The sequence below is a fragment of the Hyperoodon ampullatus genome (genome assembly GCF_949752795.1).
Source record: "Hyperoodon ampullatus genome assembly, chromosome: 3".
NCBI classification, from domain to species: Eukaryota; Metazoa; Chordata; class Mammalia; order Artiodactyla; family Ziphiidae; genus Hyperoodon; species Hyperoodon ampullatus.
Window position 1 is genome coordinate 21,282,877 of NC_136916.1, and position 26,359 is coordinate 21,309,235.

Here is a 26,359-nt window from a genome sequence, read left to right on the forward strand (position 1 = left end):
CCTTTTTTCATTCTATGTTTGTCTCTAATTTCTGATTCCTAGAAATCCAATTATCATGTTTTTTTAATTTTTTATTTTAGAAAATTTTGTTTCAAGCTTAGTCCTAATTCTGTTACTTCCTGATAAAGATTCTTTCCCCTTCTGCTTGTTCCAGATTTTTCTTTTTCTTATTTGCCAGCTCTTTCCTTCTCCTCAAGCCGGTAAGGTCTCTCTCTCCCTTTTTTTTTTTTTTTAAACATCTTTATTGGAGTATAATTGCTTTACAATGGTGGGTTAGTTTCTGACTTATAACAAAGTGAATCAGCTATACATATACCTATATCCCAACATCTCTTCCCTCTTGCATCTCCCTCCATCCCTCCCACCCTCCCTATCCCACCCTTCTAGGTGGTCACAAAGCACCAAGCTGATCTCCCTGTGCTATGTGGCTGCTTCCCACTAGCAATTTTATATTTGGTAGTGTATATATGTGCATGCCATTCTCTCACTTCATCCCAGCTTACCCTTCCCCCTCCTCATGTCCTCAAGTCCATTCTCTAGTAGGTCTGCGCCTTTATTCCCATCCTGCCCCTAGGTCCTTCAGAACCATTTTTTGTTGTTGTTTATTTTTAGATTCCATATATATGTGTTAGCATACTGTATTTGTTTTTCTCCTTCTGACTTACTTCACTCTGTATGACAGACTATAGGTCCATCCACCTCACTACAAATAACGCAATTTCATTTCTTTTTATGGCTAAGTAATATTCCATTGTATATATGTGCCACATCTTCTTTATCCATTCATTTGTCGATGAACACTTAGTTTGCTTCCATGTCCTGGCTATTGTAAATACAGCTGCAGTGAACATTGTGGTACATGACTCTTTTTGAATTATGGTTTTCTCAGGGTATATGCCCAGTAGTGGGATTGCTGGGTCCTATGGTAGTTCTATTTTTAGTGTTTTAAGGAACCTCCCTATTGTTCTCCAGAGTGGCTGTATCAATTTACATTCCCACCAACAGTGCAAGAGGGTTCCCTTTTCTCCGCACCCTCTCCAGTATTTATTGTTTGTAGATTTTTTGATGATGGCCATTTGGACGGGTGTGAGGTGATACCTCATTGTAGTTATGATTTGCATTTCTCTAATGATAAGTGATGTTGAGCATCCTTTCATGTGTTTGTTGGCAATCTGTATATCTTCTTTGGAGAAATGTCTATTTAGGTCTTCTGCCTATTTTTGGATTGGGTTGTTTGTTTTTTGGCTATTGAGCTGCATGAGCTGCTTGTAAATTTTGGAGATTAATCCTTTGTCAGTTGCTTCATTTGCAAATATTTTCTCCCATTCTGAGGGCTGTCTTTTTGTCTTGTTTATGGTTTCCTTTGCTGTGCAAAAGCTTTTAAGTTTCATTAGGTCCCATTTGTTTACTTTTGATTTTATTTCCATTACTCTAGGAGGTGGGTCAAAAAGGATCTTGCTGTGATTTATGTCATAGAGTGTTCTACCTATGTTTTCCTCTAAGAGTTTGATAGTGTCTGGCCTTATATTTACGTCTTTAATCCATTTTGAGTTTATTTTTGTGTATGGTGTTAGGGAGTGTTCTAATTTCATTCTTTTCCATGTAGCTGTCCAGTTTTCCCAGCACCACTTATTGAAGAGGCTGTCTTTTCTCCATTGTATATTCTTGCCTCCTTTATCAAAAATAAGCTGACCATATGTGTGCGTGGGTTTATCTCTTGGCTTTCTATCCTGTTCCATTGATCTATATTTCTGTTTTTGTGCCAGTACCATACTGTCTTGAGTACTGTAGCTTTGTAGTATAGTCTGAAGTCCAGGAGCCTGATTCCTCCAGCTCCATTTTTCTTTCTCAAGATTGCTTTGGCTATTCGGGGTCTTTTGTGTTTCCATACAAATTGTGCAAGTTTTTGTTCTCGTTCTGTGAAAAATACCAGTGGTAGTTTGATAGAGATTGCACTGAATCTGTAGATTGCTTTGGGTAGTACAGTCATTTTCACAATGTTGATTCTTCCAATCCAAGAACATGGTATATCTCTCCATCTGTTTGTATCATCTTTAATTTCCTTCATCAGTGTCTTATAATGTTCTGCATACAGGTCCTTTGTCTCCTTAGATAGGTTTATTCCTAGGTATTTTATTCTTTTGTTGCAATGGTAAATGGGAGTGTTGCCTTAATTTCTCTTTCAAATTGTTCATCATTAGTGTATAGGAATGCAAGAGATTTCTGTGCATTAATTTTGTATCCTGCTACTTTACCAAATTCATTGATTAGCTCTAGTAGTTTTCTGGTAGCATCTTTAGGATTCTCTATGTATAGTATCATATCATCTGCAAACAGTGACAGCTTTATTTCTTTTCCAATTTGGATTCCTTTTATTTCCTTTTCTTCTCTGACTGCTGTGGCTAAAACTTGGAAAACAATGTTGAATAATAGTGGTGAGAGTGGGCAACCTTGTCTTGTTCCTGATCTTAGTGCAAATGGTTTTGGTTTTTCACCATTGAGGACGATTTGGGCTGCGGGATTGTCATATGTGGCCTTTATTATGTTAAGAAAAGTTCCCTCTATGCCTACTTTCTGTAGGGTTTTTATCATAAATGGGTATTGATTTTGTCAAAAGCTTTTTCTGCATCTATTGAGATGATCAAGTGGTTTTTATTCTTCAGTTTGTTAATATGGTGTATTACATTCATTGATTTGCATATACTGAAGAATCCTTGCATTCCTAGGATAAACCCCACTTGCTCATGGTGTTTGATCCTTTTAATGTGCTGCTGGATTCTGTTTGCTAGTATTTTGTTGAGGATTTTTGCATCTATGTTCATCAGTGATATTGGCCTGTAGTTCTCCTTCTTTGTGACATCTTTGTCTGGTTTTGGTATCGGGGTGATGGTGGCCTCATAGAGTGAGTTTTGGAGTGTTCCTCCCTCTGCTATATTTTGGAAGAGTTCGAGAAGGTTAGGTGTTAGCTCTTCTCTAAATGTTTGTTAGAATTCGCCTGTGAAGCCATCTGCTCCTGGACTTTTGTTTGTTGGAAGATTTTTAATCACAGTTTCAATTTCAGTGTTTGTGATTGGTCTGTTTATATTTTTTATGTTTTCCTGGTTCAGTCTCAGAAGGTTGTGCTTTCCTAAGAATTTGTCCATTTCTTCCAGGTTCTACATTTCATTGTCATATAGTTGTTTGTAGTAATCTCTCATGATCCTTTGTATTTCTTCAGTGTCAGTTGTTACTTCTCCTCTTTCATTTCTAATTCTATTGATTTGAGTCTTCTCCCTTTTTTTTCTTGATGAGTCTGGCTAGTGGTTTATCAATTTTGTTTACCTTCTCAAAGAACCAGCTTTGGGCTTCCCTGGTGGCACAGTGGTTGAGAGTCCACCTGCCGATGAAGGTGACGCAGGTTCGTGCCCTGGTCTGGGAAGATCCCACATGCCGCGGAGCGGCTGGGCCCGTGAGCCATAGCCGCTGAGCCTGCACATCTGGAGCCTGTGCTCCACAATGGGAGAGGCCACAACAGTGAGAGGCCCGTGTACCACACAAAAAAAGAGAGAAAAAAAAAGAACCAGCTTTTAGTTTTATTGATCTTTGCTATTGTTTTCTTCATTTCTTTTTCATTTATTTCTGAGCCAATCTTTATGATTTCTTTCCTTCTGCTAACTTTGGGGTTTTTTTGTTCTTCTTTCTCTAATTGCTTTAGGTGTACGGTTAGGTTGTTTATTTGAGATATTTCTTGTTTCTTAAGGTAGGGTTGTATTGCTATAAACTTCCCTCTTAGAACTGCTTTTGCTGCATCCCATAGGTTTTGGGTCGTTGTGTTTTCACTGTCATTTGTTTCCAGGTATTTTTGATTTCCTCTTTGATTTCTTCAGTGATCTCTTGGTTATTAAGTAGTGTATTGTTTAGCCTCCATGTGTTTGTTTTTTTTTTTACAGATTTTTTCCTGTAATTGATATCTAGTCTCATAGCATTGTGGTTGGAAAAGATACTTGATACGATTTCAATTTTCTTAAATTTACCAAGGCTTGATTTGTGAACCAAGATATGATCTATCCTGGAGAATGTTCCATGAGCACTTGAGAAAAATGTGTATTCTGTTGTTTTTGGGTGGAATGTCCTATAAATATCAATTAAGTCCATCTTGTTTAATGTATCATTTAAAGCTTGTGTTTCCTTATTTATTTTCATTTTGGATATCTGTCCATTGGTGAAAGTGGGGTGTTAAAGTCCCCTACTATGAGTGTGTTACTGTCGATTTCCCCTTTTATGGCTGTTAGCATTTGCCTTATGTATTGAGGTGCTCCTATGTTGGGTGCATATATATTTATAATTTTTATATTTTCTTCTTGGATTGATCCCTTGATCATTATGTAGTGTCCTTCTTTGTCTCTTGTAATAGTCTTTATTTTAAAGTCTATTTTGTCTGATATGAGAATTGCTACTCCAGATTTCTTTTGATTTCCATTTGCATGGAATATCTTTTTGCATCCCCTCACTTTCAGTCTGTATATGTCCCTAGGTCTGAAGTGGGTGTCTTGTAGACAGCATATGTACAAATCTTGTTTTTGTATCCATTCAGCCAGTCTATGTCTTTCAGTTGCAGCATTTAATCCATTTACATTCAAGGTAATTATCGATATGTATGTTCCTATTACCATTTTCGTAATTGTTTTGCGTTTGTTATTGTAGGTCTTTTCCTTCTCTTGTGTTTCCTGCCTAGAGAAGATCCCTTAGCATTTGTTGTAAAGCTGGTTTGGTGGTGCTGAATTCTCTTAGCTTTTGCTCGTCTGTAAAGGTTTTAATTTTCCCTCAAATCTGAATGAGATCCTTGGTGGGTAATCTTGGTTGTACGTTTTTCCCTTTCATCACTTTAAATATGTCCTACCGCTCCCTTCTGGCTTGCAGAGTTTCTGCTGAAAGATCTGCTGTTAACCTTATGGGGATTCCCTTGTATGTTATTTGTTGTTTTTCCCTTGCTGCTTTTAATATTTTTTCTTTGTATTTAATTTTTGATAGTTTGATTAATATGTGTCTTGGCGTGTTTCTCCTTGGATTTTTCCTGTATGGGACTCTCTGTGCTTCCTGGACTTGAGTATTTCCTTCCCATATTAGGGAAGTTTTCAACTATAATCTCTTCAAATATTTTCTCAGTCCCTTTCTTTTTCTCTTCTTCTTCTGGGAGCCCTGTAATTCGGATGTTGGTGCTCTCTCTCCCTTTAAGAAACTGAAATGACTGATTGGAAATACATTCTACTTCTGTAGAAGAAGCTTCCATGGTCTTGGTGATGTGCCAGAGTTTTCAAGTTGGCGGATGCAATGAACTCAGAGACTCTAGCTCTTGTTCTTGACCCTGGAAACTGGATCCAGCTTTGCACTGTTTTCATAGCAATGATGATAGACAGGGGTCACCAGATAAATGCCGTACTCTTTGTTAAATTTGGATTTGAGACACAAGGATGAAATTTTTAGCATAAGTATGCCCCCTCCAAATATTGCATGGGACATACATATACTAAAAAATATTTGCTTTTTATCTGAACTGACATTTTAAGTCCTGTGTCAGTTCACGATTTACTTAGCAAATAAGTCCTTTTTACTTGCTAAATCTGGCAACCGTATGCTAGATTGACTTTTTTTTAAAACATCTTTATTGGAGTATAATTGTTTCACAATGGTGGGTTAGTTTCTGCTTTATAACAAAGTGAATCAGCTATACATATACATATATCCCCATATCTCTCCCCTCTTGTGCCTCCCTCCCTCCCACCCTCCCTATCCCACCCCTCTAGGTGGTCACAAAGCACCGAGCTGATCTCCCTGTGCTATGTGGCTGCTTGCCACTAGCTATTGATTTGACTTTTAAATAAAAAGAGCAACATCACTGTGATGATTAGTTTTCATTTATGAGGTCTGTAAAGGCACCCTGATGTCATTGGCTATGTCGGGGTTCAGAACAGGCCTCCCTAGGATGTGGATTATTTTGAGTTAAAGGCAATCAAGACCCCACAAGCTAAGCAGACACTACTGCCTGTCCTTCAACTACCTAGAAGAATTTAAATTGGGGATTTTTCCTAGAAAAATAATTATTACCAGAGATACATTTTATCTAAGTGGCCTCATCTATATGGCAGGGCAAACATCTAATTACCAGACATGTGCTCTTCTTATCATCCTGTGAATGGCCCTCCTGTCCTTGGAAGCCCCAGGCCCCATCCCATTCCCTAGCTCAGGATGGCATATAAGCCTCATTTTACCTTTCTGTCTCTGACCCTCTCAAGTACATGTAATTCCCATACATGCAGAATTAAATTCTATTTTCTCCTGTTAATCTGTTTCATGTTAATTTAATTCTTGGACCAGCCAGAAGAACCTAGAAGGGTAGAGGAAAGTTTTCTTCCTCCCTGACAACCAGGCATCAAAATGCATTTACTGAAATGTTCTTAAAGCATCTTTACTGTCTTATGTATTATAAGTCAAACATAAAAAGCCCCATTTGAGGTTGCTTTCTCAACAAAGCAGTGATATGATGCGAGAATGCCTGTATCTTCCAATGTTGGAAATTAGAAAGTGCCAGGCACCCTTCTTGTCTCAAGACTGGCAAGTTGACTGCACTTTTAAGTGTTGGTAACATTGATATGTTCAGAAGCACCAAAGCTGACATTTTGTAAAATTTGGGAGCATCTCTATATTATATTTATTTTATACAGAGTGACTTGGCAGATAACACAGTTGCTGTGTCCTCTTGTTTTTGCACCCAGCAAGCATCAGCTCCTACTGTACAAAATCTGCACCTGAAACAGTTAACTATTAATCTTCAGTTACGTAAAATGTGTCTTGTACATATCCTTACATTAGCAAGGTCTACAGAGACCAACTTCCAAAGATGGTGGGGTTTTCTTTTTTTTAAAGAAATGAATGTAACTTTAATGGAATTTCAAGTGCCTTTGTGTTTAGCTCCGAACACCTGATACAATGAAAAGTCTATGAACAAAGATATGTGTTTTGGTGCCTCATCAATGATTGGAGAATTGCTATTATGGGACACTAAAAAAAAATTGCTATTATGGAAACTAAAAAAATTCTAAAGGGTCTCTGAAGAGAGAGCTACAAAACCTGCTAAGTAGAGGGAAAGACCAAATGTGTTATTCAGGGTCTACATATGTACTGAATATTTTCTAGTGGTGTAAAAGTCCTCTTAAAAATTGGGAAGTAATGCTTTTTCTCATTTGGAGCCTTTCTTAGTCAGCTGAACAGGAGGGCAAAATGGATTAAAGCAGGGGGAGGGGAGGGCTGACTCTCTGCCAGGCATATTTTAAAAGTGAGAAAGGAAGAGAGGGGAGAAGACTCACACCCAGCCAGCAGCTTTTCATGCCATTCAAAGGCATCACAGGCCAAATTTGGCCATAGAGTGGGGAAAAAAAAAAAAAAAAATTCAAGCTTTAACTCCTGTACTGCCACAGAAGATGTGATTTTTAAAGCTGTGTAATGTCCTTCTTTTAATTTCCAGTCTGCTTTGTTAGCACTCACGGCTCCCAGCAAGCGGGACAAAGGGATGCCCAGAAAAAAGATGTATTGTTCAGACAGTCCCTGTAGCTCAGGCCAGGAAATAAAACCTGCAGCGTTGATCCTATTATCTTTTTTTCGGTTTTGTTTTTTCTTTCAATGGCAATTTCAGATTACTCTGGTGTTTGTGTGCTTCAAGACAGGACTCCTCACTGCTTTTTAAGAGGCAAAACTGAGTTTTAGAAGAAAGTCAAACACAAGTGTCAAGTTTCCAGTCAATGAAACAATGTCAACTTCTGCTTATGAAGGACTGCCTAACCAGGAATTCCGCCTAGGGATCAGAGAAAAAGATAAGCTGCCCAGTATTATCCCCAACTTAAAAACAGCAGACCTATGTGGAATTAAGTGTGCAACAAATTTACTTGAAGACACAGATTTAAATACTTAATAACTTGTTAATTTAATTCAAAGTAGTAACTACAAAAAATACTGATTGATAATTGATTGATTGTATAAAGTGTTTATTTGGCAATCAAATGATCCATTAGCATGCCAAAGCACTTTCCCATTTGTCTACTAGGTAAGGCTTTTCACCATGCTGAAGCACCATGTTTCTTTTTTAATTTCCAATATGTTGTAGACCAGCATTTTTGTAAAATACAATAAAATTGAACAACTAGAAAAAAATAGAGCAGAATCATACAAAGTATAAACCCCAATTTTAAAAATTATTGGATTAACAGATACAAAATTACTCTGTAAAATTGCTATGCATATCCAAACTCTTACTCCTAATTGTTAAAAAACAAACAAGCCACAGACCTGCGTTGGTCTGCTTTTCACAGTCTGAGGAATACTGGTGAAAAGTATTCAACAACAATAAAAAACAAAATCTACAGACTTTCAAAGAATAGTTTTAGGACCTGTACTAAACCAAGCCATATACGATCTAAGGCAAATAGAAATTATGTCCATTTATACTGTTGATGAAAAGATAAAAAATAAGCTATTCGGGACTTTCCTGGTGGCACAGTGGTTAAGAATCCACCTGCCAATGCAGGGGATACAGGTTCGAGCCCTGGTCCAGGAAGATCCCACATGCCGCGGAGCAACTAAGCCCATGAGCCACAACTACTGAGCCTGCGTGCCACAACTGCTGGAGCCCACATGCCTAGAGCCCGTGCTCCACAACAAGAGAAGCCACTGCAATAAGAAGCCTGCGCACCGCAACAAAGAGTAGCCCCCACTCGCCACAACTAGAGAAAGCCCATGCACAGCAACGAAGACCCAATACAGCCAAAAATTAATTAATTAATTAATAAAAAATAAGCTATTCTAGTAAAACATAAAAAATTAAAATCAATTAACTTAGCCACCAGATGCCAAACATTCTTAAAGTCACCATTTAATGAGAAATCTAAAAAATCATTTATAATTACACTCATGCTTTAAAAAGTGGGACTCGATTTCATTGAAAATAATTCTTTGTTGACTGGCAGGTTTGGAAATTAGTCCTTGCCTGTGACACCTTTCTAATTGCTTCCTCTAGTTCCTATTTTATTCTACGATAGCGAAAGGTAAACAAATCACCGCTGTCGATTTGCTACAATTTAAGATATCTCAATATATGAAAATCCAAATGTATTTATTCCCCAAAAGATCATTTAGATTATAAAATATTTTGAAGGGTTCCTAATGTAGTTAATTTCCCCTAGTGTGCTTGAGCAGTGTTTTAAATCACTAAACAGTTGGCATAGCTATAAGTAGAAGGACCTAGAAGTGAAAATGGAAAAGAATATTGATTTAATAAACCCATAGCACTTACTATGTCCCAGCCACTGTTCTAAAGGATGTACAAAAATTAAGTCACTCAATCCTCATAACAACCTATGAGGCAAACTCTATTTTTATCTTCGTTTTACAGATGAGGAAACTAAAGCTCAGAGAGGGTAAATGATGACTGTAGCGAGTAGCCGGCAGAAGCAAAATTTGAAACCAAGTGGTCTGGTTTTCCAGTCACCCTCTCATTCCAAACCTAAGGGGCATCTTCTAATGGACCATCAGAAAGAAGGGCAAAGCATTTTTCAAATCATAAATGTAATTCAACTGGACAATTAATGAGCATTGTGATTTAAATAAAACTTTCCCGTGAACTTATTTAATTTATAGATCAAGACAGAAGGTGGAAACCATCATTTTATTCTTAGATCACTGAAGATTCACTGAATATCCATTCACCTCCCTTTAGAAACCACTTCTTTCAGTGTCCTTTCTAAATAACTCTATAGTAATATAACTAATGACCACTCAGTTGCCTTTGTACTTTCCTTTGTAAACATCCACCCTGAATTGCTCCTTTATAGGAGAAGACAACCCCAGCTCTAACCCTCATCTATGGATCATTTATACATACTCTACAAGAGCTTACAAAAGGATCAAAAGTCTCTGAGTGTGTAGGCAACAAAAACCATACAAGCGTTTCCAGAGTCCAGAGGGGAATTATTGTTTGCCATGTATAAATCAAAACCTACATGCATGTAAGTACAATTATGAAGGAGATATTCCCAAAGGGGAAAATGTAGGAAGGAAAGAAAACATATCTAGACAACAACAATGATAGAATGGCACAAACAATGGCACAAAATTTAACAAAGGCATCACTGGAACAGAATTTGGCCCTCAGTATTATATTATTCCTTGAATAGAAAAACTAATAGATGATGGTGAAAACGTAACAGAGAGACTGTAATAATTACTGAAGTAATGTCTTTTGAAAAAACTGTGGGACCTCTATGGAGGTAAAAATATCAGACCCTCAATTTGTATCAGAAACCAAAATAAATACCAGACAGATTGAAGAACTAGATATAAAAAGTGAAACCACAGAAAATTAGAGGAAAATATAGGGGAGACAAATCTTTGTCTTGATAATTTCTCTATTTTTAAGTAATTATAAAGGAAAAATTTTAAGTAAAAGCAGTTATAAAAATATGAATTAAAGTTTTACATTTGAGTCCATAAAAATCCATTTATCAAAAACATCATACGTAACATTAGAATATGAAAGACAAATTAACACATTATTGACTGGGGGTTTCTGCAGAAACTAACGCCTGTGGCTGTAATATATCTCCAGTCAAAAATGTGTTAAGAAACATATGCATTTATAACAGAGCAAAACTCTGTAGATACAATGATAGAAAAAAATGTGGGCAAATGCCCAAACAGAAAATGTACCAAAGAAGAAATTCAACTGAAAATATGCATATAAAATTTCTGAAAGAATCAAAGAAATGTAAGGTAAAATAAAATACAGTGCTTTACCCATCAAACTGGTAAATACCTTTAAATGACTATATGTAATGGCCAAATGAGGTATAATTAAAAGGGCCCACTTATATATAGCTATATGGCTGGTGAATGTTTAAATTGTTGTCCAGAAGGCAATTTGGAATTACGTGTCAACAATTTTAAAAATATTCCTACCATTTGACGCAGAAATTTCACTTCTAAAAGTTTTTTTTAAGATTTACATAGAAGGATATTCATTGCAGTACTAATTATATTAATAAACTATTAGAGGCAACCTAAATGTCCAGCAATTTAAGGTACATTAAAATATATATATGCATAAAATGTTATAACTATAAGGTGGTATATTATGAAGCCATTAAAACCATGTTTTGGTGGAATAACTTTGAAAGACTTTAAAAATAAAATAAGAGAAAAAGGCAGGGCATAACATGTTGTCTATCATGTATTATCAATATTTTGTTTTGCTACCAGGGATTGTAAACTTAATTGCCAAAAGTCCACAGAAGTATCACAGTGAGTAAAGCTAGAAAAGAAGACCCCTACGAAAATGCAACAATCTTTCTTTCTCCAGATTTTCCAAAAACATTCAGCCTACTTGGTCTAGCTTTTTCTTTTGCAATTATCTTTCCTTCCTCCATCGTCCATCTTTCTTTTTTCCCACTCTTATTGAAGACCAGGCACAGAAAAATATATCTCTACTGTAAGGATGTGTAATTACCGGCGATGGAAATTCAGCATCACATTAAGGAAGAGCACTCAGAGTGGGGAGTGTGGGTAGCAGGAGAGAGGAGCCCTCTGAGGGCAGGAGTCCCACCCAATCTATTCTTGCCATGGCAGAGTGGAGCCCAAATGTCAGTTCTTGAACTTCATTTGACTTAAGATTATACACACACACAGTGTATAAGATTTCATGTATGTTTCATAACACACTGTGAGGACCAGACAAAACACATTGAGAAGCTTCAGGTTTGTGACTACCAACAATCACACTTATGTACAGGAATGCAAAAGCTGGAAAGAAATACACAAAAATACAGTTATTAGCATAATTTCGATCATTTTAATTTTATTTTCTTCATACCTTTTCTATTTTCTAAGTTCCCTCCATGTATTTTTTTTTTATAATCAGTAAACTATGACCTCCTCATGTTATTTTATCCCTTTAGTAATCCTTTTAGGAGATATAGTTAAAAAAAACAAATGAAGGGTCCTATTTTGAAGTTTGTCTCTGATCTTGTATGTCTAAATATGTCCACCTATCTACATGGTTATAGATAACGCTCTTATTTATGAAATCATTATTTCCTTCCTTTCTTTTCTTTTTAAATCATTATTTGTAAGCTGCTGGAAAATTCTTTCAAAAACAGGGGTCTAAAAATTTGTCTCATTTTTCACTCTCTTGTGGCTTACCTTAATCATTTTTGGCATAATTTCAACTGCGTTCTTTTCTCCTTTAAATCATATCCATCCTTTTCAATTACAGTTATGCAATGTTAAGCAATTTTCTAATCTAGTGGTAGAGGCCATCGATGGTCCAATTTTGGCAGTTCACTGGCCAAAGTGTCTTATTATTTCAAATATTAGGACAGTCCATAACTGTTCGGAAAGGCATGGCTTTTAAAACAGAAAAGAAAGCTCTAAGGTTTGTTAGCACTGCTGTGCCATCTCTCAGCACATGCTTTTCTGGATAGTCACCTTACAAAAGGGGGTTAAAAAAAGCAAAAAGAATGTAGCACTAAGTTCAGTACTCAATCTAGGAAAAAAGAATATAATAGGCTCAGTAGATTGAGGGTTATGATAAAATAACTGGCAACAACTACAAAGCCCTCTCTTTATATAAGGACAAAGAATGCTTTTCACAAAGCTCAAAGCAAATTAATTACAGAATCACTGCTGCACACACACAGTAATCTTTATACACCTCCCTGTCTGGGTATCTTTATGTTTAAAGGGTGAGGCTTCTTGGAAACAAGCTTGTTTGACCATTTGTCTTGTTTATAAAGCTTGAATTTTATGAAAATTGGGAAAACAGAAAGATCTGGATTTCATTTTTTTTTTTTTTTTTTTTTTTTTTTTTTTTTTTTTTGTGGTACGCGGGCCTCTCACTGTTGTGGCCTCTCCCGTTGCGGAGCACAGGCTCCGGATGCACAGGCTCAGCAGCCATGGCTCACGGGCCCAGCCGCTCCGCGGTATATGGGATCCTCCCAGACCGGGGCACGAACCCGTATCCCCTGCATCGGCAGGCGGACTCTCAACCACTGCGCCACCAGGGAGGCCCTGGATTTCATTTTTAACCAGCTATTGTTTTTTTCTAATTCCTCTATTTTTTTGGAAGCATGTTGTGTTTTGTAAAGTATTAAATAAAAAGAGAAAATGAAAATTGTTCAAATTAGTATAGCATAAAAACAAGTGTATCCTAGCTATTAGGCTGACATTATTGGACCAGGAAATAGTGTAATAGTGTAATTCATTTTCAAAGAAAGGCTTGCTATAACCTTTAAAATGAGAATTTTTTTAAATGTGTGATATCAAACCTTAAGGGCTTTCTTCCCACTGAAGCATTAAAAAGTGAGAATTCTGACTTCTTGTTGACAGTGTTTAAATGAATATGTCAGTTTATAATTACAAATGCAAGGGGGAACTTTTTATAACTGAATATTTAACACATGTTAAAGTTATAACACAATCCACATAATGTATTTCTTGCCCCGTTTTGTCCGTGCTTTCTCTCTACAAAATAGGTGTCACAAATCACTCACTTGAAAACTCAAAAATGGTTTTCTGAGATGACGAGTTTGCTATGAAAATGGGGGTAGATTACTCTATAGCCTTTCTTTCAATGTGTGTGTGTGTGTGTGTGTGTTTTAATAACATAATCCTTATAGGCAAATAAAGACCAAAAGGAGGAGAAAATATTCCCTGTAGGGGCAGAGGGTGCAGATGGGTTAAATTCACTATGTTTATGATTTCACTTTGCTTAATCGTAGAATGTTTCTTATTCCTGTAGCACCTTTCAAGTGAGCTGGCAGACTCCCTGATCAGTACGGAAATGTATTTCCCCAATTCTCTCCTTACTTCCCTGTGACCTCTTGAAAATAAGGTTAGGCCATTTGTTTTCTGCTAACTTGATTTCCATTCTTTGAGTTGAATCACAGAGTATAAAAAACTTGTCATAGCAGACCGAAAAATGCAGAAGTATTTCAAGGGTTTCTGCTCTATAACTTCTTTTTAGATGAAGCAACCCTTTATAGGGATTTTTTTTCCCTCCCAGATGAGTCACAAGGTGTGATTAAAGACTTCTCATCGTAAAGACCTAAGTTTTATATTGGCCAACTGTGTGCTTTTGTCATGTGATAGCTTAGGGTCCTTTATATTGCCCCTTCTAAACACCCAACATGACCAGAAATCCCTAAGTAGACAGTCTGAAGGGAAATTTTTTAAATTGAAGTATAGTTTATTTATAATGTTGTGTTAGTTTCAGGTGTACAGCAGTTATTCAGTTTTATGTATATATATAAATATATATATACGCACACACATATACATGTGTATATATGTTTGTATATATATATATACTTTTTCAGATTCTTTTCCATTATAGGTTATTACAAGATATTGAATATAGTTCCCTGTGCTATACAGTAGATCCCTGTTCAAACGACATTTTTATTCTTGATAACAACATGGTACAAACATTTTACATGCATTTATCTCTTTTAATGTTCACAGAAAACACTATGAAGCACGTAGTATTACTCATCTTGTTTTACAAATGAGGAAATAAATTCAAGCCCAAAGTAGCACGACCATTAAATGGTGGAGCAGTGGTTTCAGCTCACTTATGGCTGACTTCAGAACCTACACTTTCCCAATGGTTCTCAACCTTAGCTGGGAGCTTTAAAACCCCAGAAACATTGATCCAAAGGCAGCAAGTTTGAGATCATGACCTCCAGTTCTTATTTTGCTTGAGATACAACCCCTGCCTGAGACTGAAAAGATTCTCACTTAGAACTTCAGCTGCAGGGCACTTCAAGTCTTCCGGAAATAATAACGTATTAGTTTCCTGGGGCTGCCGTAACAAAATACCACAAACAGAGTAGCTTAAACAACAGAAATTTATTGTCTCACAGTTCTGGAGGCTGGAAGTCTGAGATCACAGTGTCGGCGAGGTTGGTTTCTCCTGAGGACTGAGAGGGAACACCTGGTGTCCCCCCAGCTTCTGGTGGCCTCAGGCATTTCTTGGCTTGTAGGCGGCTGTCATCTCCCTGTGTCTTCATGTTGTCTTCTCTCTTTATGTCGTGTCTCTGCGTTTAAGTTTCCCTCTTTTATAAGAACACAGTCCTTTTGGATGAGGGTTCACCCTAATGTCCTCCTCTTAACGTGATCACCTACAAAAACCCTACTTCCACAGATATGGTGGGTTACCACTTCAGTATCTTTTAGAGGGACACAATTTAGCCCATAACATGTACTTTCTGCCAACTGAAAGAAGTTCTTACTAATCAGAAATTGTGAAAACCCCTCATAAAAAGAGATTTCTTAGTTTTTCTGAAAAAAGATAAGAACTGTACCTTAAACATGTGTAGGATATTAAAGTTGATAAAACATATCCAGAGACTCTCACTCACGATCCTCACAGTGGCCCTTTAGATTTACTAAATAAATTTAAAATCAGAGTGTTTAATGACACACTTTGGGGCCACACAACCTAGGGGGAGTCGTGGTTCGAGTTCTGTCATCCATCTCCACCCATGACTGCTGCTCCCTCCCCAAATAAATTAGGGGTCCAGCCCGATTCATCACAGATGATGAGGCGTGATGACTGGGAAACCTCAGATTTACTGAGCTGACGTCACGAAGAACGTGAATGGTGTGGCCGCAAGAAGGCAAAGGAAGGTGAATACATTCTCCCCCAGAAAATAGAACATTCAAGATGAGATGCTGAGTAAAACATAACACTACCACTATGTGGGCTTCCCGTTTATTGCCAATAATCGGTACTGTTTATTGGCAAAGGGAGAACACGGAAGACTGACTTTTTTGGTAAGTGGGTAAATTTTTCCAAAATGCTTTCTTTGATGGATTCACTTGATTTCTTGGTGTTTCTGCTGTGACTCAAGAAGAGTAGAGTTGGATTAAGAAGACGTGTTGCTTCTTGAGACCCGCAAAGCCCCACGTGGAACAGTTACTCGGAGTCTGTGATAACCCCAACTTCATGCCCATTGACAAGTGAAACTAATTAGAGCCGTGTTGATGTGTAGGTTCTAGATAAGGGTGTCAGGCACAGAAACCCTTGCAAATAGTGGAGGCCACAGATGTTTGAGCTCCTTGGTCTCTGAAGTGTTTCCCTCCATTTTCAAAAAAAACACGTACTTAGGTCAGGAAGGGAATAGATCTGTAGAGTCTCCAAGCTGTACTGCTGATCTGGCAACATCAAGAAGCACTGCGGCTTTATCCTCTTATTAAAAATGTCCAGAATAAGTGCCTTCAAGAATCTTCTATCTTATTCTTGCCAGATATTCACATGCACAGAATTGGGGTGGGATCGGGAAGTGCTACAGAATGGCTGTTTTGTTCTAAACTCTGTATTAAGATAAAACAAACAATAAGCAAAAGGTCCAGAGATTTGTCATATCAGATGTCCAAATATATGACTTAAAAGTCACTTTCATCAAAGGAAGTGTGGGTTACCCTTCTAGAGAAAAACAAAATAAAACAAAAGCACAGGGAACTCTACTCAACAGTCTGTAATAACCTATATGGGGAAAGAATCTGAAAAAGAATAGATATATGTATATGTATAACTAAATCACTTTGCTGTACATCTAAAACTAACACATTGTAAATCAACTATACTCCAATATAAAATAAAAATTTAAAAAAAACAAAAATAAAATGCATGTGTTGGAACCATTAAAAAAAAAAAAAAAAACCCAGAAGACAAAGCAGAACAGAAACACAAAATTCTCTGCTATCAAAAATATCAGGCCTAAAGGTGGATGGAAAAGTTGTCAGAATCCACCCCTCCCTCCCTTCCCATCTTACTGGCAACCAGCTTCAGCCTCTCGTCCTCTGTAACTCCCAGTCCTGACCAGATCTTCCCCCAGGGATCCACCAATATGGGCCTTTGGAAGGGATGTCATACACTGGGAAGTTGACAGTTTTCTTAAATATCATTCAGACCAATGACTGCATTTTACAGAAGGAATTAAGGTATGAAGAGAAAGTTTAGATCAGTGATTCTCAGCTTGATTGTACTTTAGAATCTCTTAGGGAAACATTTAAAAATACTAATGCCTGGGTCCCACCCCCAAGTATTTGAATTCAATGAAGCCTTAAGATGAAGCCATGAGTCTCTACTTTAAAAAAAAAAATCTCAGATGAATGTGATGAACACTGAAGTGTGAGAACCACTGGGCTGGGTGGTCCTGATCATTCTCTTTGGACCAGCAGAGCTGGGAGTCATGCTTGCTAGTTGAAAGCTTCATGGTGCCACACAAAGCAAGGGGGGCACAGGCAGGAGGAAGGACAGGAAGGAGAGAAAGGAAAGAGTGAAACCAAAGGACAGATAGACAGACCCTGAGTAGAGTAAGAATTTTTATTCTTCACTCCACACTAATCATACGTAGTAGTTGCTTAACTGACTATGTAGGAAAAGACAATGGCAGAGAAAATAGGGCAAAACTAGCCTAAATACGTCTGGCAACTGAATATCTAACCTACTCCTTTAACTTTACAACATTTTAGGACATGGGAGGGTCACAGGAACACAGTTTGTGAACTGTCACCCAGATACAAATGTAGGTTTTAAAGAGATGACCCAGTGGAGGTAGTGATAAAAAGGTGAACGAAGACAGAACAACTCATACTCGGTCAAATGTACACTATCTTGTAAGGCAGTTTCCAAATGCCTCTTCCTGGGATCCACACTCAGTGCCCTCCTCCATCCATCTTTTTTTTTTCTCATTGACCCTCAGCAGAGATGGTGTCTATCCAAATTACAATTGGGCGATTTCATGAACTAAGCCAGGTGTGAGATCCTATTGGTAAGACCTGTTTTCTACCTTCACATCTAAGCTCAAATGTCACCTCCTCCATTAAGCCTTCCTGGATTCCTAGCAAGAATTTTACTTGTTCCCTCTGGTGTTCTCATTGCCCTGTATATGTGTCTCCACTAGAACACACTGCTCCATAGTGACTTGTATCCTTGTCTCTCTCCCCAGCTGACTGAAATTCTCAGGATTCTTAATGATGACTCATTTTTGGTTCAGAAACATGTATTCATTTATTTATTCTTTTCCCATAAATTTATCAGTCACTCATTATTAGCCAGATCCTATGCTCTAGTCAAGGCACTTATAATCTAGTTAGACAGACAAACAAGGAAATAGGTGATTAGTATTCAGAGGAATAAGTGGGACAATATAAATTTCAGTTCATAACTCAAGTGTGCAAGAAATATGTCTTTATTGTTCTTTAACTTGCTTTTTTTTTAAGCTCCCATTTTGCCAGGGCAGCTCTCATTTAAATCTCAATTAACTCATAATTTCTCTCCCTTTTCTAAGGCTTGGTTTAAGTTCTGGAAGCTTACGATTGACTACGGTTTTGGAAGCAGGACAGTCCCCTGACGCTTGAGCTGTCTGTCCATGCATGTGTGTGCTTGGACATCGTGCAGAGAGGCACTGAGACACCTCTCATTCTCACCTCCCTGGCCCTTCCAGGTGGGATGGTTTCCTCTCTCAGGTCAGTGTATTTACTTAAGATTCTTTTCAAATCTTCCCTGTGAATTTGACCCCAACTATCACTGTGCCCAAGCAAGTGGGGTACATCCTCCATGCCCCAAACTTCTTGACCCTTCTCTAGTTTTGCTGCTACTGTGCTGGGCTCTTTCCCAAAAATGGGGTACAATGGAAAAGAATCTGAAAAAGAACGTATATGTATATATATATATCTGAATCACTGTGCTGTACACCTGAAACTAACACAATATTGTAAATCAGCTATACTTCAACAAAAAATATTTTTAAATATAGAGTAACTTAAAAAAAAAGTTACAGGAGAATTTCTCACTTTCAGGTTTTATGCCTTTACTTGCATACATATGAATGCCTCAAGTGACTTGCTTAGAGACATTTGCTTAGGCATACGCCACAAAATAAGGCTTGACTGAGAATAGTCTTAAAAGGTGGGTGACTATAAAAAAATGGGGAGTTATTTTTCTCTCCTTTGTTTCATATTCCTTTGAAATCTACATCATATTTGTGTTTAAAGAGATGTTCTATATATATTTTGCAGCCAGAAGTCGATCCTGTTTACTGAATAAATGCTAAATCAGCATGTCTCAGACAGTTTAAACTACCTTCTGTTGTCTCCCCCATTCAAATTTGATAATATAAATCTTTAAAGGTATACCTTTTAATGAAATGTGATTCATGCGCTAAAATTTCTTCTACTGTATAGAAATTAAAAGCAACATGTCTCTGGCCTAGAGCTAACTTTTCATGACTCCCTTGGCACTCTCTTTTTTATCTTGATTTTTTAAGATGTTCAAATATGCGAGTTTTCTTTTTTACTTGACACATTTTCACATATGTTGCCTTGATCTTTCGCATCTTTTACCCATATGGGAGACTTCCTAGGAAATAAAGGATCTGTGTTTAATTATCTCACAGGGACAATTTAAAGGGAAATCCAGAGCATCTCCTCTATAGCTCTGCCCTAAGGAAGAATAAGAAGCAATGGTGAGTTTACAGCTTTTGGCTGTTGATAGAGATTTCTCCCAGTTCCCCCTGTGACAGTGCTAGTCCCACCTGTTCACTTGGGTCCATCCCAAGCTCAGTGATTCAGACCCTAATTTGTGAACATTCAGACTGGAACCAGGCTGAAGTGTATGGCATGTGTATCACAAAGGTTTGCTTAGCAAATTAAAAAAATATAAAAAGATAAAAGAGATAGCATTCGCATGGGGACCAAACTATTATGCAACTTTAAACATTTAAAAATTATTTAATGTTTATATAATTTATATTTAACAATTTAAAGCTGATTTTAAAAAAATCTAGAATCACATATTTTATATTTTACAGCTGAAACTAAATATAGAGAGTTCAGAAGGTTTATCCAAGATCATGTCTCTGGATAGTGGCAAAACCAAGATTAAGAAGGCAAGTTTCGGGCTTCCCTGGTGGCGCAGTGGTTGAGAGTCCGCCTGCCGATGCAGGGGACACGGGTTCGTGCCCCGGTCTGGGAAGATCCCACATGCCGCGGAGCGGTTGGGCCCGTGAGCCATGGCCGTTGAGCCTGCGCGTCCGGAGCCTGTGCTCCGCAATGGGAGAGGCCACAACAGTGAGAGGCCCACGTACAGCAAAAAAAATAAAAATAAAAAAAAAAAAAAAAAAAGAAGGCAAGTTTCAAAAAAAAAAAAAAGGTTCTGAAGAACCTAGGGGCAGGACAGGAATAAAGACGCAGACATAGAGGATAGACTTGAGGACATGGGGAGGAGGAAGGGTAAGCTGGGACGAAGTGAGAGAGTAGCATGGACATATATACACTACCAAATGTAGAATAGATAGCTAGTGGGAAGCAGCTGCATAGCACAGGGAGATCAGCTCAGAGCTTTGTGACCACCTAGAAGGGTGGGATAGGGAGGGTGGGAGGGAAAGGCAAGGGGGAAGAGATATGGGGATATATGTATATTCACGGCAGAAATAACACACCATTGTAGAGCAATTATACTCCAATAAAGATGTTAAAAAAAAAAAAAGGCAAGTTTCTAGATTCACTATAATGCCACACAGCCTTCCTATTCATTCATTAAAAACAGGTCCGCAGGGCACTCTTATGCTAGTTCCAGTTGGTTTTGTTCTTTTTTTTTTTTTTTTGTGGTACGCGGGCCTCTCACCGTTGTGGCCTCTCCTGTTGCGGAGCACAGGCTCCGGACGCGCAGGCTCAGCGGCCATGGCTCACGGGCCCAGCCGCTCCGCGGCATATGGGATCCTCCCAGACCGGGGCACGAACCCGTATCCCCTGCATCGGCAGGTGGACTCTCAACCACTGCGCCACCAGGGAGGCCCGGTTTTGTTCTTGAACATAATAATACTTCTCATAAAATACATCCTACAAATCTAGACCTTCTCCTTAATTTCCCTCTTGCTGGTCAGTCACATTAATGGGGGGCCGCTCTGTCCTGCTCTTGTGTACGTCATGTAATTGTAAGAGTCTTTCCTTCTAATACAGATGAACCCCGAGAAATGAATGACAGGTTGATGTAAATATTAGGAAGAATTTCCCTTCCATATATGAATCAATAAGGGCTTTTTAAGGTGCAAGTGACTGAAATTGATATTTTTGGATCCCATAGCTGGGAAGGATACTGGGTAGCACACAGGATTGAAGGAAGAATTTCAGGAGCCAAAATCAGTGACAGGAATAGGGACTCAAATGTCATTTTTGCTTACCTCTGCTTGGTTTCATTCTGTAGGCAGAGTCCTACCAACACCTGGGAAGATGGCCATCAATGACCTGAGATTTACACCAAATTAGCAACACCACTGTAAACAACGGCTTCCAATCTATTTCTGAATCTCAGAAAAAGACTTTGATTTGCTCTGCTTAGTTCACGTTTCATTGTGTCCAGAAGAAAAGGACAGAGTTGCCTATAGGTTACTACAAATTGGGCGAGGGGTGGATACAAAACTGGAAGATGGGGCACAGCAAAGCCTCCTGGAGAGACAGAAAGAGTAACGCCAAGGTTAAGTACATATAGAAGAAGTTATCAATTCGAAGAGCTAGAAAAAGGCTCATCTATTCCTCAGTTACTTTTCCACTGACCTACCTCTTTACTGGAGGTGTTTGCAAAAATTCAGATGCCCCCCGTTGGTTCTCATGACAGAGCAATTGAATCAGAATATCTTAGGATGGAGCCCAGAGGGCACTTATTACTGAAATAGCACGACAGGTGACTCTGCTACTTCCCTAGTTTAGACCCATTGTTTTAAGTCATTAGCATCAGGAGAGTATTTTCTGGGATGGATAACATATCAAGCAGTCATCAGCCATCAATATCTTATCATGAATTAGTTCAGCAGATTAGCCTAATTCATTTTGCTGGGAGATACAGGATGAATACAACTTCATGAAGAAAAAAAGAGGAATCTGGGCTGGGACTAATGGGGCTGGGGGTGGGGTGTGGTAAGGGAAGAGGGGTGTGGCATTACAGGGGGAGCATGTCCAGTTAAGAATGATCTTAAACTCTTATTCGATTTTCTGACCACAATCTAAAATTCCAATTCTCTCACAACCTCACGCCTATTACAACTTGTCTTGGGTCTCATACTTTTATTTCATAGTTTCTTAGTTCTTTCCTAAATTCATACTGGCCTCAAACTCCTTCCTTACCAACCTGGACCAACTGCTTCAACTACTTCGTAACCTCATTCTCCAGTGCCCCTTGCCTGCCAGATCTCAGCGTGGGATCTGCCTCATGTTTTGATTTCATCCCTCCTGTTTGCCAGCTGCTGTGCACCGCTGCGGAAATGGTGCAATGGCATCCTAAGTCAGGATTTACAACAGCAGCTTGATCTCAAGACTGTTCATCAACCTCTGATTTACCCTGTTCCCTCTTTATCCTATTAACATAGAGACTAAACCACACCTGCCCTGCTCTCATCAAGCCACCCACTCAACCCTCACGTCCCTCAGAACCTTCACTACTCCCTACTTCATGCAGAAAATTGGGGCCATCCAGCCAACAACCCCAACATCAAATTTATCCACATCTGGACTTGGGCCCCTACTTATCTTCCTTTCTTTTCAGAGAACCAAGCATTTCTCTTCTTGTTCATGATCAGCATCTCTACTCTCTCCTGACCTTCAAAACTCTTTGGTGGGTCCTGTTTTTATTTCTCTCCATATTCCATCTTTTTCTCTTTGTGAGTTTCTTTTTGTCTGCCCATTCCTTATACATTTGACCTAGTTAAGAATATATCTGTGGTCCATTCACCCCCTCAATTCAGAGAATTACCTTAGGTGAAAGCATATATCCTTATATTTTTAACCACCAAACCCATACAGATGATTCCCAACATTTCTAGCCCTAGCTTCCTTCTATACGTTCACTTGGATGTTCCATGGTCATGTCAATCTTACTCTATCCACAACTAATTGCATAATCTTTCTGCCAAACCTGTATCTCTTCCTATATTCTCAATCCCAGCTAATTGTACCATGTCCTCTTAGAAACCCAAGTCTGAAACCTTCAAGTTATCCAGCATAACTGTGCTTACCTCCGTCTCTATAACTGATTATGAAATCTTGCTGATGTTACCACTTAAATGTATTCTAACCTAATTCTTTACTTCTAACCCTCTGTAACTACATTACTGATTCAGACCTGCATCATCCTTTGCTTGGTCAACTGTAGTAACACTAGTATTAATCTCCCTGCTGCTATAAATTGATCCTTTACTCTTCAGCCAGAATAATGTATCTAAGAAGTAACTCTGATTGCTGCCCTTTCTGTTTAAAATTTTACTATGGATTGACATCACTTACTGAATAAACGCCTGTTCCCTTGTCATGATGTGAAAGCTCTCCCACGATCTACTACCCACCAGCCAGTCACTGCATCACATTTTATGGGAAAGTGAGACAGAACAGATTGCAGTTCGTTTCATACTCTGTGCTCTGATCAGCTGATACTCTCTCCTATTGTTCTTTGCTGAATTGACCTCCTACCCATCCTTTACAACTCAGCTCAGGAGTCATCTTTTCCAGGAAACTTTGGTTGGTCCTCCAGGTTAGGAGAAGTGTCCCACTTTTGTGTCTTGTCTCTGCTGATAGAAGGTAAGCTTAGCAGGACAAGAAGTACATCTTTAATCCCTATATTCTTATTCTATAGCACAGTGCCAAACTCTTAATAAGCTTAAAATAAATATCTGTTTTACTGAACTGAAGGATACCTTGGGGAGACAATCTCAAAAGGAAAAGAGAAAATACAGAAAAATCGGGAAGTGAGAAGAAGTCCAAAATTCCCTTTGCTGGGACTTCCCTGGTGGTCCAGTGGTTAAGAATTCACCTTCCAGGGCTTCCCTGGTGGCGCAGTAGTTGAGAGTCCGCCTGCCGATGCAGGGGACATGGGTTCGTGCCCCGGTCCGGGAAGATCCCACATGCCGCGGAGTGGCTGGGCCCATGAGCCACGGCCGCTGAGCCTGCGCATCCAGAGCCTTGCTCCGCAACGGGAGAGGCCACAACAGTGAGAGGCCCGCGTACCGCAAAAAAAAAAAAAAAAAAAAAAAAAAGAATCCACCTTCCAATGCAGGGGATGCGGGTTTGAGCCCTGGGTGGGGAGCTGGGATCCCATATGCCCCGGGGCAACTAAGCCTGCACACTCTGGAGCCTGCACACCACAGCTAGAGGGCCCACACACCACAACAAAGAGCCCATGTGCCGCAACTAAGACCCGACACAGCCAAAAAAAAAAAAATACAAACATTCCCTTTGCTTATTTTATAATTTTGTCTACGGTAGAGCATATATTTGGTGGGTGGAAGGAAGGATGGAGGGAAGAGTGCATTGCTATCACTACAGATGACGGCTATTGGTAAGAATACAGACTCTAGTAGAAAACAAAAATCAGGAATGAAAAAGCAAGATCTGGAGAAGGGAAATGACAGGTGGAAAGAGGCCCCTTCTTGGGATCCTCTTGACCTTGCTGGTTTCCAGGGTCTTTGGACACCTGTCGCTCCCCAGCAGTTGCTTCAACAAACAACTCTTCATGAGCTCCAACCAAATTCATGGAGCTTCAACCACCAGCACTTTGCCCCATGTCCCTACCACATCACCTTTTATCCCCCATCCTGGGGCTTTGATTTTGATGCTGAGGTGAGAGATGCCCACGACATCCATTCAAGGATCAGCACATGCAACCCCAGAAGACTGGGAGAAACTGCCTTATGGGGCAAATCTTTGATGAACTAGATATGAGAGCTGGCAGATAAATTCTTACCCCCTACTCCAAACAGATGGATTGTCCAAAGAGGAAACTATTCATGCAGCCCTTTGAAAGACACTCCCAGGAGACTGAGTAATGAATCATGCTGAATACTGAACAGTGGTCTCCTTGCTAACACATTCTGGAGAGGTGCTCTCTTTTTCTCTGCTTCCCCCCTCCTTCCCTCATCTTGCTTCCCTTGCACTGTACTCCCAAATACAGTAGTAACATATATGTTTTTATTTATTTTATTATTACTGTTTCAATTCCAGGTTCTGCTTTCTGGAGGACCCAGGATGAGACAGTTGGTAGCGACCCTTGAAAACACACCCTCACGATGGCATTTTGGAAGCCTCTTGATTTGGAATCAGGCCTAAGCAGATCCAGAAGACATGAATAAATTACATGAACAGGTGGCCCAGTCTACCTTGTCGTCTGGTTCTGAAGGACTGATGTCTGTCCTTCAGTATACACCTATAACATCAGGTATCATCATGGTGGGTGGGGAGGGGATTGCTTGTGATCAGCTGAATGTGTTGGGACTTGTTTATAGTTCATTGATAGGTGAGTACTATATATTGGTGTTGGCCAAAATTGGGCCAGTGCTACATTTCAGCCCCAATCAAGTGTAACCCCAAAAGACAGAACTTCTGGCAGTACACTTAGTTGTTCCTGTTGTACTGGTGGAGAAGTGGCCTGAGATACAGATATCTATGGACTTTTGGTAGTGACAAGTGAATTAGTTGGCTGGTCTGGGGTTTAGAAGGAAAAAGACTGGAAGAAAGGACAAGACGGTCTGGTGGAGACACATATGGATGAGCACATGAGTGGGCACAAAGCATGAAGATCTTTGAAGTGGAGGCTCTCATTCACCAGAGGGGCAGGAGGACTAGACTGATCCATGGCTACTGCTGAATACCCAAGCCTCCCAGAAGCAGAGACCAAGGCTGAGCCCTCACATGCACTGTTCCCCAAGGAGCCCCATTGGACACTTGTGCAGGTCACTTACACCAGACCCTCTCCATCTTGATGGAGACTGCAGGTTGTTCTCCTCGGAACCCAGACATTCTCCATCTATGGTCCACCTTCCCTCTTCTCAAGGCCTCAACCTGTTGATCTAGCCCATACAATCATCTCAGACACATTTTACAACAAAGGAAGTGCAGTAATGGGCCCATGGCAAGAGAGTCCTCTCATTTTTCCACACGACTCATCACCCAGAAAGAGCTGGTCCTATGGAGCAACAGATAGGCCTGGTAGAGGCTCAGTTAAGGCACCAGCTCATGGAGGACATCCTACGAGTCAGTGTGTGATCCTATATGTTAGTATACGTGTCTTTCATACTAAGAGTCTGATACATTCTCAATAGCTAAAATACATGAGCCTGGGAACCAAAGGGACGAAATGGGATTGGCCCCTCGCACCGTCACTCAATGACCAAGTTCCGGAATTTGTGTTTCCTGTCCCTGCACTCTTAGTTTCTACCAGATTAGAAGTTCTGGTTTCCAGAACTGGGGAGTGGGACACCTCTGCAGGGGCACTTGGTCTCTCAGGTCC